The sequence below is a fragment of the Acomys minous genome (assembly GCF_964271855.1).
Source record: "Acomys minous genome assembly, chromosome: 19".
Lineage (NCBI taxonomy): Eukaryota > Metazoa > Chordata > Mammalia > Rodentia > Muridae > Acomys > Acomys minous.
The window spans coordinates 37,422,319-37,439,664 of record NC_140499.1 but is presented as its reverse complement, the minus strand read 5'-3'; positions in this window follow the sequence as shown (position 1 = coordinate 37,439,664).

Sequence of the window (17,346 nt, the reverse complement as noted above, 5' to 3'; positions counted from 1 at the left end):
TCTGCTTAGATGCCCATTGCAGGCAAGTATTCATTTCACACAACATCAACCATGGTGCAAGATGGCCATGCACTTTAGAGTAAAACTGTAATGAATAACTAAATATTTCAAACACTGAGGTGCATTGCATTCTTTATGTTTTGATATTTATTGTGGTTTTTTTTTATGTGGGTGTGAGTGTGCATATGTGTGCATGGTGGTGCGTGCCATTTGTGTGAAGATGCCATGGAGATCAGAAGAGCTGTTCTCATGGAGTTCAATTACAGGGAGTTCTGAGCCACCCTACGTGGGTGCTGGGAACTGAACACAGGCTTTCTGGAAAAGCAGGGAATGCTGTTAACTGCTGAGCCATCTCCTCAGCTTCAAAAACCATTACTTTCTTCTCACTTGTGCAACTTGTAATTACATTGGTGCAAGCAATGATGTGTTTTGCTTGATATTTAAAGGCCATCTATCCCATAGGACATGTGACCTGTATCTATGGAAATTGAAGTCGAGCTTGTGTTTGGTGAGATGTTTGATTTTGATGGCAAAAAAATATATCTATTTTCATTTATTTTTAAATTAACCAGGTTTAAAATGTTTGACCAAGTTAAATAACAGTAAATTAAAAATGTGTCCACAGTATTGCCAAATGTTTGAAAGGTCTGACTCTCATGTACAAGAGTGGTCCTGTGCTGTGTGAATGGAAGCAGTAGTCACTTCTTGAGTGGCATGGCTCAAGTTAAAATGTTGTTTCCTAAGTTTGGATGGTAAAGAATCATGCACTACAACAATGGAGGCATAATTATTAAACATCAACACCAAAAGGACGAAATAAAAAAAAAGCTTTATCTGTTACATTTTTCAATTGTTAATAAATGAAGAAAAGAGTGTAAAACTTTTGGAAGACCCTCAAGTAAACCTACCTTAGAATTGTAAATTCTGTAAGTGTGGAAGCAACAAGCATAATATGCTTCCACCTTCATTATTTTGTGGACTGTTGAAAGGTATTACTTTTTTACATTCATTTAATTAATTGATGTAGTGTGAATGTGTGGGGAAGGGCATCCAGGATGTTGGAAGAGGGCATTATGTCCTCTGGAACCAAAGTTCCAGGTGGTTGTGAGCTGACATAAGTGGGTGCTATGACTTGAACCTGGGGCCTCTGCAAGACCAACAAGAATTCCCAACTGCTGAACTATTTCTCTGGCCCTCAGCCCTTATCACTATTTTTACTGCATTTTATTTATGTTGTTTTATCTTACTTTGCTTTGCAAGCAGAAGATTCCTCTCTCTTGAGTCCAATTAGTGAAAACTCAGATGAGAGAAGAAATGTCAAAACAGAAAGGGTCATCTTCACCTTCCTATAGCTTTTATGTTTGGTGGATTTTGTCTGGCAAGTGTGAGAGTATAGTCAACAGCTGGAACAGCAACAATCAAAGCCACCGTTCTCAGCCTTGTTTGAAGAATGGTTTATGCAGTAACATGAGCAGCAAGATGCTGGCTCTCTTCCAGCTGGAGTAAGCATGCTGCACTGACCTATTTAATAATTACTGAATAAATATTTACAGTGATGAGTTGGTTTTTATTTTAAAGCCCAGAGTCCAGAAATTTAGAAACTCTGATGTTTACATCCACTTGTCATAAATTTACATTCTTGTCTTTAGAAAAAGAAAACCGTTCATGTACAACATTTTTTATTGATGTTGGTGTGTTGCAGAAAAGTCCTGATGGGGTGCTGAGTATTGAGTCTCTGCCTGGGGGTGTTTACCAGAAATTCAAGGATTGATTTTTGTTGCTAGTTTGTTTAGTCCTATCCCTTCAGCTTTTCTTTTTCGTCCTGGGTATGGATGAACTGTTTACCTGGTGCCTCCCATTAAAGTAGCGGTGTTGCTACCATTCCAAATCATAGAGTTCAGAAAAATGTGGTATCACTATGTTCAGCTCAATAGAAAAACATACCCAACTGTGTCAAAAAAAAATGGTTTACCTTCTAGCAATAAGCTTTCACAAAACCATGAATATGCTGAAGGTATTAAGAATAAAGAGATTGGGTTGTTCAAAAATAACCAGATGTAGGCTTTGATTTCTTTTAAACCTGCTTTATTTGGGGTTCTTTGATGCCTATACCTCCTTTCCAGTCCACCTACTCTAGATAGGAAAGAAAAGAGCTTAATGGGGACAGGAGAAGTAGACCTTTTAAGACTCAGTTCCTTAGTTGGATTCCACTCTTCATTGTTAGGATTCCAGCAGATTCAGTAAACAGCAAACCAGTGACTCAGCAAAAGCAACTGCAGCAGCCAAAACCCAGAACCTTGAAGGGTTTTCTAGAGCATTTCTTTCTAGGAGTGCTTCGAAGCAATGAACAGCCAAGCGATGTGAAATGATGAAAAAACAAAAAACAAAAAACAAAAGCTAAGCCTCTGGTTTAGGTAGGCACACACAAACACACACACACACACACACACACACACACACACACACACACACACACACACACACACTTCCTCTCGGAGTTCATACCAAGATGTCAGGATGTTTATCATCTGGCAAAGACCATGCCCCTGCACGAGGCAGTTCCTCTTCTAGCAGACAAACAAGTCAGTTTCCAGAGTACAAACATCACACACCCTCACACAAGTCTGTTTGCAGCAGACAAACATCACACACCCTCACACAAGTCTGTTTGCAGCAGACAAACATCACACACCCTCACACAAGTCTGTTTCGCATCCTACACTTGGGATCAAAACAAAAACATATTTACATCTGCTACAATCAGGTGTGTACTTTTCCAGCACTCACACTGCAGAGACCTAACCTACAACTTGACCAGCAACTATTTCTGGCTACACACAGAGTGAGTCTGTATGTTCTTTCATTGAGGCTTCAACCTAATCCCTAAAGAGACAGAACAAAGAGACGAGGCCTCTAAGTGGTGATGGGATGGATCATAAGGGCATAATTTCATGAGTGGAATCAGAGCCTGTTCTAGTTTCCTTTATAATGTGATAAAATAACCTGATAAATAACCCTGTGGGAATGTCACAGAGTCAGGAGCCTGAAAGCTGAACACATCACATCCGCAGCCAAGAGCAGACAGAAAATATGATGCAAGCCAGCTTGTTTGGTTGCTTGTTTCCTCTCAGCTCCATTTTCCGTTCTTCCACTATTCAGGGCTGCCTGTCAGTGGGTGCCATCCACAGTGGACTTGGTCTCCCAAATCAATTAACTTAAGACAGTGCCTCCCCGCTAAGATACAGCCATAGTCAAGCCAATTTAGACAGTCCCTCAGGTGATGCTAGGTTGTATCAAGTCGACAACTAAAGCTGATCGTTCCAGCGCCCTAACAAAATAGCCTGCTGAGTTTCAGTAGGTTTGGATCCCCCACAGCGTATGAGTGTTGTCTGTGAAGCAAAGAGTGGGGCTGCACACACTATTCAATAGATTTGGTGCCTTTGTTTGAACCTACAACCTCAAGAACTATGAAAATGAGTATTCATCATTTGTTAACCTTGAGCTATATGACAGTTTGTTATTGCAGCCAAAATTAAGACTAAATTGATGAAGATGTTTTTCTACTGCTTTCTAAACTATTTGGCTTAACTTTTTCAAGTTGTTTCGCCCGTTACAATTTACCAGGAATTGTCATTTTGTGCCTGTCTTTTTGTAAATGGCTAGGAGACAAGTTTTGATATCCCAGGCAGAGAAGAGTCAGTGCAAAGAAGCTGAGCTGCACGGACGCTGATATAATGGAGAGACAGCTAGTATTAGTGAATCAGATGATAGGAGTATTAAGAAAAGCTTCCAGAAACAGCATTTTCAGACACTGTAACACGCTCAGGCCTTGGTGAGCACTTTCAATTTTATTCAAATTATTGAGCACAACTGAGGGCAGAAGAGTGATGTGAGAACTACTCACTACTGTGAAAATAATTAACACAGATGCAAGATAAAATAAAATTCTGGCACGTGCAAATTAACAACAACCAGTTACAAAGATGAAATGATGAAGACTGGGCCTGGGGTTTCAACAATAGATGTGGTAAAATTTGGGCAGCGTAGAGACTCTGTTTGGAAAGAACTATCTGAGTTTCTGCTAGATCTCACAAGAGATGGAGGGTGAAGTGTACCATATGTGATTTCAAAAAGATACTACAACACAAGTTAAGAAGACCCACAGATGTAACTTTCCCTACTCTGTAAGACTCTGCCCCAGGTTGTGAAGAAATCCCAAAAATGATGTTTTACTAGTGTTGTACTTGACTATACAATGTTTCCTTCTATTTGCTAATATCTTCATAGTTACTACGTAAGCTCATTGTTACAGAATAAATGTAGAGCATAAATGTTCCCCCAAAGGCTTTGCCCCCAGAATATGAAGTTATTAAGGAGGGTAGATCTTTTAAAAGGTGGGAACCTATTTGAAGGACATTAGGTCATTGTAATCTCGCTATTGAAAGAGATATTGGGATCCTGGCTGTTTCCTTCCTCTCCTACTGCTTTCCTTACACCGTGAGGGGAGCGAGGTTGATCTCCACTAACATAACACATAGCAATGCGGTAGGTCACCAGGCACCAAAGCCTCTGAAACTTTGAATCAAAACATATTTTAAAATTATTCTCAGGAACAGAGAAGTAACATCACTATGGAGTTTCATATCTTAAGATGATTGTGATGAATGAGTTCTTCTTATTCACCAAGAATATGCACTATTTCTTTCAAGAATCCCTTCAAGGTAGGTTGAACCAATGGTGCAGTTTTCAGTTCAAGAACAGTAAGAAAAACATTGAATTGAACATGCAATTACTCAAGTAAATCTATGACTTTGAAAGTCTTTGTTTATTTCTTCTGCATCAGGTACAGTGGCTTCTAACTGTCCTATCACTGGCTGAACACATACACAAATCACTTCCCAAAATCTTTATTAATTGGTTGACTAGATAGGCCATGCCTGCTATAAATGGACAAGGAAATTGTTTTGGTCTCTTATTTACCACCTACTGATTATTCCATAAGGCTAAATCTTGGAATTCTAGTTCTGCCTTTTAATGCTTTTATCCATTTTTAATTAAGCTTATCTATAAATATTTAACTTTGAAGTCTAAACACATTTTCTAATTAAAGCATCAGGACACAGCCTGGAATTATCCCCTGGCTAATTTCTCCTAATCTATTTACTTGAATTTTCCTTAGAGAGTAAATGTGAACTGAAGCATAAATTATAATAAAAAAAACAATATGCTGTTTCCACCTAAACTTAAATTTTCAACAGAAAGAATGCGTCAGCTACAATTAGTACTGCAACCCAGATGGTCAGAGGAGACAGGCCATCACCTGATTTTATTAATTTCTTAGTGAAACGCTTAATGTTGGGATGGAGTCTTTGGAAATGTACCTCAAATATGTTCTTTCCAGAGGTTAGTGTAATTAATTCTAAGGGAGTGGTAATTTGAATGTATCACCATTGTTTATCTAAAGAGAACAGGTACAATGTGTTCTGAGACAGCACAGCGCAATGCACACCATAAGACTGACGTCTCCAACATGAATTCAAGTACCCAGTAGCTTAACATCTAGACGTAAATTGCATTCTTAGAACTGTAAACATGAATCCCCTGCTGTAAGTGGTGCTTTATAACTTGCTCAAAGAACTTGTACACATTCTGATTCCATGCCTGCTACTGTTCTCATTATTACAGTTTATTCATTATCTGCTTGTGCCAGACACTGATTAATGCTTAAATATCAGTCTATTTTATTTTTCTAAATATACTATAAGCTAAATGAATTAACTAAGGTTTGGAAGAAAAAGTGCAAGGCAGATGAACTTTGACTAACAAGCACAATAAAGAATATGCTAAAAAACAGTGCTGGAAATGCTGTGTCCTCCTACCCTACCACCTGACCACAGCCTATTAGGGCCCATCTGGATAGCCTGTATCTTCTTCCTCTATATTCCCACAGGACCTCTCTACCAAGAGACAGTGATCAAATTGAGGGCACCAGAGTTCAGGTCAGAGGCAGTGCCCAGCTCAAACCCTTCTTCCTGTGGATGCTGGTATGTGAAGGAAATGCGGACTCTAGGAGATAGGAGGCAAGTGGGAAAAACTCATTTTGAAAGAAAACAATTAGAATAGGTATACGCTGTACAATGGGGACACATTGGGCCCTTGAATGGAGTGGAGGACAAGTGGTAACAACAGAGGGAAAAGTAGTCAAATTAAATTCAGGTTGCCCACTGGGATACCCATTGCTAACTCTCTAAACAACTTTCCCTAGGTCTGGTGTCCTCAAAAACCAACCGAGAAAAAAATCCCAACGTTTTGGAGGACATGAGGTGTTGATGAAAGCAGGCGCAATCCCTGTAATCACGGCATTTCCTTCTTCCTGTGGCCCCTCTGATCCGTGTAAGGGTAGTGCTGCCTGACGTGGCTGGCCAGCTATCAATTATGCTTTTTCATGAGCGTTTATGAAGGAGTATCAGCTGAATGGATGATGTTGACTCGGCATGGATGATGATCGTTTTCTATTGGCTGGATCCTTCCAACTTAGAAAATATCTTTATTTTCTTTTTCAGCTCATTGACTAGCACAGTCCTGTGTCTTACATTTGGATTTGCCATAATATCATGAACAGAGTAGCTGCTGGTCCAAACTCACAAACTAAAATAATTGCAAACTGTTCTGTCTACATTGAGTAAAACAAAAACCAGGAAGGCATATGCTAACAAAGACAACTGCTTTTATCGTTAGGTAATTATCTTTTACTTATCCATAGTTTCTTATTTAAATTCAAGCAACTATATAAAAAAGTCTAAGCAGGTCTATAATCTCAGCTACTTGGAGGCTGAGAAAAGATTTTAAGTTTTAAGACTGGCTGTCCCATACAATGAGGTCGATGCTAGGCTTGGCACTTTAGTGAGACCATGTCTCAGATCACAAACTGAGAGGAGGTGTTGTAGTTATAGTACCACAAAAATAAATCCAAATAATACTGATGATCAATTAAAGTCTATATCATTGCCAATATTGCCATTAAATATATGTCTGCTAAGGAGGCAAAAGCAGCAGAACTATGGATATTGAGATAAAGCAGTTTGTCTATATGGCTGATTTATAGTAGGCCATTAATAAGTTCACATTTCACCCTTGTATTTTAGAATCATACTGGTGGTCAGATTTGCCTCCACCATGCTTATGACATAACTTCAGATACTGGCTTAGTTTCCTAAGGCCAATAGAGTGAACTGCCAAAGCTTGGTGGTAAGTTTATTCTCAGTTCCAAAAAAGCTTGAGTCTGTGATTGAGAGCACTGCTCTCTCTGCTATGTAGCTAATGGCAGAGTCCTGATACTTCTAGACTACTTAATGAAGAGAACTCCTTCTTCTACTAGTATGTCTAGCATGGTGGCTACTGTCATTCTTTGCTTGTCACACTACTTTTCAAGGCTACAGTCTCCAAATATATCTGTACTGTTCATACATTTGTGCATGTTCTCTCTGTCTCTGTCTCTCTCTGTCTCTCTGTCTCTGTCTCTCTCTCTCTTTCATGTGTACGTAAGGGTGTGTGTGTGTGTGTGTGTGTGTGTGTGTGTGTGTGTGTGTGTGTGTGTGTGTTAAGGTTAGAGTATTGCATATACCTCCTCCTTTTACCCAAAGGCCCATATGCAGAACAGTTGGTTTGTGGCTGACAATAATGTTGAGAAGTAAATAGATCATGAGGGTGCTAGCCTCAACCATGAGTTAATTTTCCTTGAATTCATATTGAAAGGGATTATATGAAGGTTTCTTGAAGGGCATAAGTCCCCAGGGGGTTTAAAGCTGTGAGAACTTTCTAGTTATGGCCAGTACTGAAGACCACTGTAGTTTGTGTTTGTCCTTCAAAACAGATCTTCAGAGGGAGATGATAAACTTGTGATAAAGGGATTGCTAATAAGTGAGATGCAGGATCCATCATTCTTTCTGTAAGAAAATAAATCAGAATTCAGCCTCTTCACTTATCCCCCTGCTTTATCTCTTGAGTCAAGACACAATTCCCATGTATCTGCTGTGAGTGAGGTACCTAAAGAAGTTCTGGCCATGACATGGGGAGCTAGGTGAATTAGCTCACTTCTGTATTTTCAGCACTGTCAGAGTCACATCTTGCAAAACTCATTACAAAGCACAAATGAATAAACATTTGGATTATCAAACAATGATCAATAAGGAATCCTAGTCAAGTTATTTGCTCTGATATCAATATATCAATATATCAATATATCAATATATCAATATTTGTTCCTACTGCCAGTGAGGGAAAAGAATGAATATCCAGTGTGTGACAGGCATTCTACCAGCCACTAGTAATAACATAACAATGACAAAACATCATAATAGATGTCTATTCAATTGCAAAATCAATCTTTGAGAACAATGAAAAATAAAATACTAAAGCAAGTAAATGAAAGCATCTAAAAGCAGATATAAGTTCAGGAGACAATATGGCAAAATAATAAAACTAAGTTAAGGATAGTATACAGTTAACATTTTAATTGGCAGAATAAAGTGAATGTAAGTCTGACTTTGCTTAAAATTGGACACCTATAACCAAAAAAAAAAAAAAAAAAAGGACTCCAGAGACAGAAAGGCAGCAAAATCCAATATGTGCTATTTTTGGATGATAACAAGTCTGCTCAGTAAAACCGTAGTATTTTTCTCATCAGTAAAGAAGTTTGGAAAGGCTTCAAATTAATTAGTTTCTGCCTACGACTACATAGCATAATATGAAATACAGAACATTTTCATGCAATCAAATGGCAGTTAAATTGTTCTCTGAAGGAAAGCAGGTGAAAGGCTGCTTCTGGAGAACTCCTCCTGACAAACTGATTACACAACATGCATGACTCATTTCCACTCTGAGCTGACAAGAATGGAATAGTCAAGCGTTCAGTGACCCTGTGACGTGAATGGTTCTTCCACATTACAGCTTTCTGCAGCTCACTCAGGACTTCAGGATCCCTTCGTAAACCACCTCATTTAGTGTCTTGATTCAGCTAGATCTACAATGAATCTCCAAATTCAAAAGTGCATTGAGTGTACAGTGGTCGTCCTGTGTTCAACAGGTTTGGGGCTTTCTCAGTGAAACTTCTTAGGTGGCCATTTGTTTCAGCTAGCTATCTGGTTCCTTTCCAGGTTAGAGCCAGCACTGCCAAAGTTGTGGAGGTGCCTACTTCAGGGAAACACAGCGCAGAAAGTCACAGTTGTGCTGGGCAAAGTGCCTTTGCATTACAGAAATCCCCAGGGTCAGAGCTCAACAGCACCTGAAGTTGTAATGTTTAGCTTGAGTCATCCAGAAGATGTTTAACCCTGAAAGGGAGTGGTTCTGGATGGGGGTGGAGATGAGGAGGGACTAGGAGCAGTTGAGGGAGCAGAAACTGTAACCCAGATATATCATGTGAAGAAAAATATCTATTTTCAATAAAAGGAAAACAAGTAAATGTAAACCTGTCTTCAAATAACCCTGTTCACCAAGCCTAGGGTCTGTGCAATAAAATAACATAAACTAAAGCTGCCTTGTGTTCCAGAGGACCAAGCTCTGCTCTCAAAACTTCTTTCCTTATAATGCTGCTATTGTACTTCTACCCACACACACACACACACACGTGACCAGGTGCTCAGCGATAAACTTTATAGCCTGGGAAGCCAGGAGAACATTGGATGCGCTCCTCAGTCCAAAAGGTCAGAGAAAAATTATCAAATAGTCTGAAATTCATAAAGGAATTTTTAACAGTAGTTTAATTTTCCAGTGGATGTAACAAAGATAATTGAAGTAATAGCAGGTAACACTTGGGGTATTGAGCACAGTGTTACGTTCCTTGTAGAGACTGTCTAGCATATGCGCTCGGCAGCCCTAAGTAGGCACTGTTCCAGTCCTCAAAAGACTGGAGGGAAAACAGCTGCTCTCACCAGCTGCTTCAGCCCCTCTGCAGACAACGTGCAGAGCTGACGTGGAGTCCTGGATGTCTGGCTCTGGAGACAGTGTAAATGTTTGCTTTAGGCAGTTTCCTTTGTTGTTGTATCAGATATACGTTTCTGAAAGCGCTGTTTTTCATTTGATTCTTAAGGATTTTGTGGATGAATTTTGTATTTGCATCACTTCTCTTCCCTCTCCTCCCTCCAGTTATCCCTACACGCATCTTACCCCTTCTCACATTCATTGCCTCTTATTCTTTATCTACAATTAGTACACACATGTAAATGTTTATGTAAAACTTCATAAATACAACCTGCTGAAATCATTTAGTGTCATGTCTATATGCTTAGGCCTGACCTTTGGAATTGGAAAACCTATCAGAATCTCACTACTGGAACAGACTGGTCCTTCCTCTCTTACAAACCATTAATTTTCTGTAGCTTTTATGGGATGGTGCCCTGTAAGAATTCCATCATACGCATGCCATGTCAGTTTGTGCTGTCATATTTTATGTCTTGGTTAGATGACCATATCTTTGAGATTTCCTGGGTACAACTTCCCTGCTTTAGATAGAAGACTCTATCTAACAGCCAATGTCCTATCTTGGTCTTCTGGCTCTTAACATTTTATCTGCCCCTCTTAAGTGATGTTCCCTGAACCTTACGTGTAGACGTTGTATTGTAGATGTATCAGTTGAGGCTGTGCTCTCCCCAGGCAGTTGATGTGTGCATTCTGACCAGCTGTGGCTTCTGTGATGGTCACTGTCTGCAGCCAAAAGAAGCTCCTTTGATAAGGGCTGAAAGCCACACTCATCACCAGGTACAAGGTTAAGTATTTAAAATGCAATTAAAATTATATTGGGTTAGTGGAGTGACAATAGTGAGTCCTCTCCTAGGGTCCATGACATTACAGGTCATCAGTAGGGGGCTTGGTTTATACTACCAAACATAAAATCCCCCCTGTTGAGCTGACTTTATGTCCAATTATGTGGCCGTTGGTTACCCCAGGAGCTAAGTGTCGTGATTGGACCATTCTGCTTGTTGTTGTTCGTAGTCATTACAGCTATTGATTGCTTTCTCCCTTGGAAGCTTGCATAGCTCACTCAGGTACAATGAGAGCTAATACTTAGGAAGGACACTTCCAGGGGAGTTCTAGCTCATCCCTCTAAGCCCTCAGTCTTAAATGTGTGATGTCTTCAACCATAAACCTTTACTTTCTGGGAGACAACCAAAGACAGGTGGGAGTAGTCTACATGGCTTTGGCCATGCTTTAGACTCTTCTATCCCTGCTGGTCAAAAGGAGGCTTCCGTGCCCCAGTATTGTGCTGTTTTTTGTTAGATAGATTATGGCTCTTGAGGTTATTATCACCCCAACTGGCATAATGGTCATTGTGTGTGTGTGTGTGTGCGTGTGTGTGTGTGTGTGTGTGTGTGTGTGTGTATTTTTATTAAATGTTTTACATATACATTTATATTATTACACATATGTGCAATAAACTACCTACAGAAAGAAGAACCATGAAACAACCAGGAATTATATACACGTTACATTCATAGTGTATTAGCTACTTGTATTTGGCAGCCTTGAAGAAAACATTTCCTATCTTGGTGAGTCTAAAATTCTGAATGTAAATCAATACCTATCATATCCCATCTCTACCAACTTAAAACATCTATCTAAACCTAAGAACATCTTAACCCCTAAACAACTGAGCTTAATTGTAAAACTAAACTATCTGGTCTTCAACAACACCAGAGACTTGAGAGGGAGTAAAATTAATTACCTGAGTAGACAAGGGATTCAGGCCAGCAGCTTCCCAAATGAGAAGATGACAGAGACAGTTTGCTGCCTGAACAGTCACCCAAAACTCTCTATAATGTTGGAGCATCATCTTCAGCCTTCTAGCCCAATATATCTGACAGACATATTTGTGAGACCAATAATAACTTATAACCAACTCCCAATGAAAATAAACATCTATTGCTCAAGAAAGCAACCCAAAACCTACCTAACCCCCCGCTTAAGGGAAAGGGGCCATCCTTCTCTGAAAGATTCTTTTGGCTGATTTGAGAAAAATAATACCTTCCTAGGGGCCCAAATAAAATTAGGGAAATGGTTAAACAAGCTAGGAATAGCATTTGTGGTCCAGTTTCTAAATGTTGAGAAATTCCAGGCTTAATTAGAGTCCTATGTAGGACAGTTTGAAATGCTGGACAAATTGGGATTGAAAGCTTCCTTCGAAGCTGTTCTGAGAGGTGTCCTGTTCTGATGAGGCACAGTCACTGAAGCACTTGGTGCTGGAACATGAAGGATGCAGGATGTCAGTGTCCAGCATGCTGAGAGGAATGAATCCTGTCACGTTTGATCCAGTGTGAGTGTCTGGTTAAACATTCTTACATATGTGGAATTTTAAATAAATCTAAAATAATATCCTTTCCTTATAGCATTTCTATTGTTAATTATTTATCTCAGCTCCTTTCCTCCCATGTTGCTCTCTCCACCTTCCCAGAGACAGGGTTTCGCCACGTGGTCCTGGCTGTGCCTGCTTTCCATACCAGGCAGGCCTCAAACTCACTGAGACACATTTGTTTTTCAAAAAAACAAACGTTAATGTGTTTTCTTAAAATTAAGCTGATCCAGAAAATATGATTCTGTAGTTTCAGAAATTTTCTGTAGAAAAGTGTATAAAGCTAGAACAGAAAATGGATCCAAAAATTTAAAGAGCTCTGTTAGCTAATAGAGATCATCCAACAATTTGTTGTTTTATGAAAGTCACGCTGTCACCAGACCATTATAATTGTATATAATAAGCTAATCATAGGATTTCATTAGTAACCATATCAAGGCCTCACCAGTTGATGGAATTAGAAATCCAAATTAGGAAATGTGTAAATGATCGGGTAAAAGAGGCTTTCAGATTTGTTGTTTTCAAGTGAATGTAGTACACATCACTTTCAAAAAAATCACAGTTGTATTTTTTTCAGATATTATGAATTGAAGATTCTATGTTATTAAGGCTTGCTTCAAAACATAGATTCAACGGTTACTAGAAACTCAGTGTTGTTTACAGAATATGTTAAGATTACAAACATTTGTTTGACTTCTTTGGTTCCCGGCCATCCAAATTCTTCTATTTTCTTGCTTGGCAAATGATTGTACAGAGTTATGTCTAATACAGATTAAATTTATCAAATACTTTTAATTAGTGGGCCCAGAGACTTTTGATGCTAGAGTTAATAAAACGTTTTGGCTTCTTTGTGTAATGAACTGTGCCTTGCTTGCACTTTTGACTTTTAAACCTATACCCTTGCAGAGTAGGATGGATCAGAGAGAGGGTCCAGGTTGTCAGAACATTATGTGTTTATTTGAATGCCCACAAAGATTTCAATGAATGTAATAGCTGTAAATTATACACTGATGATTCAGTCTCCTGTTTAGCTTGGTATTTTCAGGAAAATGCAGTTACCTTAGCAACTAGATTATCACATGGGACACGCTGTTGCATGCATAATGTCTCAAAGTCAAAAGCTTTTCCCTCTAGAAGAAATCATACTGCAAAACTGGAAAGTAATGCATTTGCATAATGAATTATGTGGCTTGTCTCCTTCATAGGTTAAAAAATAATTTTATTTACCTTAGTGTTTCTTTGCTGCTCTTCTATCAAAATGGCAATATATAATATTACACAGGTGGTTTAAAAAAAAGGTAAACAATACATCAAAAGCATAGTAAGTGAATAAGTCTTCAGTTGAATGTTGGGCTATATTATTATATATTGACTGGTTTCAAAACTTCCCTAACCAAATAATTTGGGATAAATTACAATTAAGATTGTCTTAAATTTTTAAATAATACATCATTGACATTAAACACTAGGAGGTACTACTTTTATCCTGGGTTCAGTACAAAAATTGCATAAAAATAATGTGATATTTTAGGATAATAGCATTGCAGATAAATGTGTGTGTGTTTGTCTAGAAATATTATGTCAGGATTATTGCTATGTTATAGGGATAAATCTTACAAATTCCAATACTAATCTATACATTTAAGGCTTCACTTGTTTTTGTCAATATTTGAGATAGACTTTTGCTACACAGGTCAGACTTGCCTGAACTTTATCTATAGCTTTGAGCTTCAGATCTGTTTGCTTCAGAGTTTTACTGATGGAGTTATAGGTATACAATTCCACTTTTAAAAGTATTTTATGTAAGCATAAGAGGAAAATATATCCACTACCAACTTCTCAACCACAAACACCTTCATGTATCTTGGGGAAAGTGTTTAACTTTGCATAGTTTGTGTTCTAGTTTAGCAATACAACAAAAAGGCATGAAACCAACAAGATAAATGACATTGTAGTCAATTCCCATAGAGATTATATAGCAAAATTCTCTTCCTGTACTTCCTCCCTTCTCTTTCCTTCTGGACTCTTTGTTCCTGACACTGTGAGATGCCATGAAGAGAGGCAAGGACTTCCCCCAAGTGGGGGTGGCTAAAGCCCAGTCCACAGAGATGCTGCAGTGTGGAGGGACAGAGTAATGGGGGTTGTTCACACTCAGGGGTCATATTAAAAAAGGACAATGGGAAATGGACTTCTCACCCTTGAAAAGGGAAGCTATAAATTCTGAAAATGATAAAAGTAGAATTTATCTTGTATTGTTGTGTTGAAATGGCAAGTGTTTCTTTCAATGTATTTGTAGATAAGCATGGAAATGAATGCATATGTATAAATATACCTCATATTTGTGGCCATGTATAATTATATATTGCAATAGATTATATGGCATATAATTATGCATTTCCCCCTGGATGCTTCAAAATCTAAGGACGTATGACAGGTCAATGCCATGTGATGTAGTAACAACAAATAAAAAGCTAGAATGTGTGAATACTGAAGGTGTCTTTGTTAGTGTTTCAGTGTGGGTCTGTTAAATAATTGCATCAGCAAACATAGTAATCCAATGTCAGAAGTTAGTATTAAAAAACACTGGATCTCTGGACTGCCTTCTCAGTTATTCTGCAAATCTAAAACTTTATTTTTACCTATAGTATATTAAAAAATAAAATCCAAGAACACAATTGGAATTACACTACTTGATTTAAAGATTTATTACACAGTTACAGTGAACAAGAGACAGTATAAGACATTGTAAGACAGTGGTGGGAATCTTAAGACACCTCGAAGTCCATAAACAGAACACTGCAGATATAATCAGCTGATTAACATTTTTTAAATTTCCTAGGTTAGGTAAAAATGAGTCCTTTAAAAGTGTGGTGGAGGAATAATTGGAACACCTGTAAAAATAATCTTAATCATGACCTTCTATTATACACAAATTAATGTAAAACTGGATATAGATTCAAAGTAAAAGCCAAAACTGTTTTCTAGAGAAAATATTGGTGATGTCTGTGACCTTAAAGTAAAGAGGATTGTTAAGGCAGAAGAACACCAACAATGTACAAAATAATACTAGTCCAACTTCACCAAAGTAACTTTTTTTTCTCAGACAGGTCTTTACAGTTTCTGAATGCCTGCCTACCTGTCTGTCTGTCTGCCTGTCTGTCTGTCTGCCTCTCTCTCTCTCTCTCTCTCTCTCTCTCTCTCTCTCTCTCTCTCTGTGTGTGTGTGTGTGTGTGTGTGTGTGTGTGTGTGCGCGCGCGCGCGTGTATTTCTTGCTCAGTTGTATTAGATGCAACCATTTCCAAGCTGTTTTCTTTGACTCCTTTGTCCTTTTGACAAACACTATTGTGCCAGTGTTTTCCCTTTTGTCTTTTTTCAGTCTTGACACAAACTAGAGTCATCCAGGAAGAGGAAACTATAACTGAGAAAGTGCCTCCTTCAAATTGGTGTGAAGACACCTATATGGAACATTTTATTGATTAATGATTTGTGTGGAATTGCATAGCCCACTGAGATAATGCCATCCCTGGCCAGGTAGTTTTAAGATGTGTAAGAAGTGGGATGAGACAGCCATAGGGAGCAAGAAGATAAGCAGCATCCATCCATCACCCCTGCTTCAGTTCTGACCTCCTGGATCCTGCCTTGAGTTCCTATCATGACTTTCCCTTCTCTTTATGAAAGATTATTCCATAAGGTTTGCTTGGTTGGTTGTTTTTTGTTTGGTTTGTTTGGTTTGGCTTGGTGTTTTGTTTTGATTTGGTCATGATGTTTGTCACAGAATTAGAACCAAGCTAGGAGACCAATCTATTTGGAATTGCTGGTGACTTTTCTATACTTCTTACTTTCAGATACTAAAGAATGGTCCAGGATCATCTAGTATGTTATTCTCCCCACTAAAAAAATTCTACTATTTCTCCGAGGAAATCTATATGTTTTCACTGGAAGAGGGACAGAGGTCAAGTTTTGGATATTAGCTGTGCTTTGAAGGACATTTAGGTTTGTTTTTCCATAATTATTTTCAGGTGTTTAATAAATAGATCCCAGTGTTTTTATGGAAAAGTCAATGTTATTTGGGCTGACTTCATACAAATCTTCTGTAGGTTTTAACCTGGGGAACTTATGGCAGCTCTTACTATTAGAGAATGAAACAATTAGATGGGAGCAGATAATCAAAGTTTGTTTCTTTCACCTGGAAAAACTCCTGTCTATTCTCCTGAGTTTCAGAAACAGAAGATTGTTAGTACTTGTGAAATAATGGATACATGAGTTAGTTGATTAAATATTGGCTTAGCATCTTGTCTGGAAATATCCCAATCATTTGTTTATCTGTTATTGGTTTACCTTGACCTTGACATAAAGTAATTTGCATGTGAGTACAGCAATATTTTCATATAGCTATATTGAGATTTGATGGGGTGAATTTTAAGAAATTGACAGCTCCTAAGCGTCTGTCACCTTTTAGATGGTATTCAAGGTCTTTAGCACACATTATTTACCCTAAGACTTATAGCAGTCTCAACACAGACTGCTGTCTTCAGTGGAGACTGAGGCCTAAGGAAGTAATAATTCCCCAAAATTACATAGAAGGGGTAAGGATTTAAATCACAGACTGCAAATTATCTATTGTTTATTTGAAATTTAATCTAACTGGTCCGTGTGTGCACGTGCGTGCGTGCGTGCGTGCGTGCGTGCGTGTGCGCACGTGCGCGCCAGCCATCATCCAGGGCCATATGGTTCCACAGTCTCAGTTCTTTCTGTTTTACAAGGTCCAAATTTCAGAGGATCTTTTTTCCCATGTTCTGATAATTAAATTATTTTTCTTACCACATAATGTGAGAACACTGTTCACAAATGACCCTTTGGAAAAAAAAAAAACCTCCTATTATAATTCTGATGATAAAGAAGGAAGACAGTTCTTTTGTTTTTCCTTTGGTTTTCATTTGGACTTTCTATTTATGGGAGGCAGACAGCTATATGAGCCTTTAATAAAATTAACCTTCTGCTTC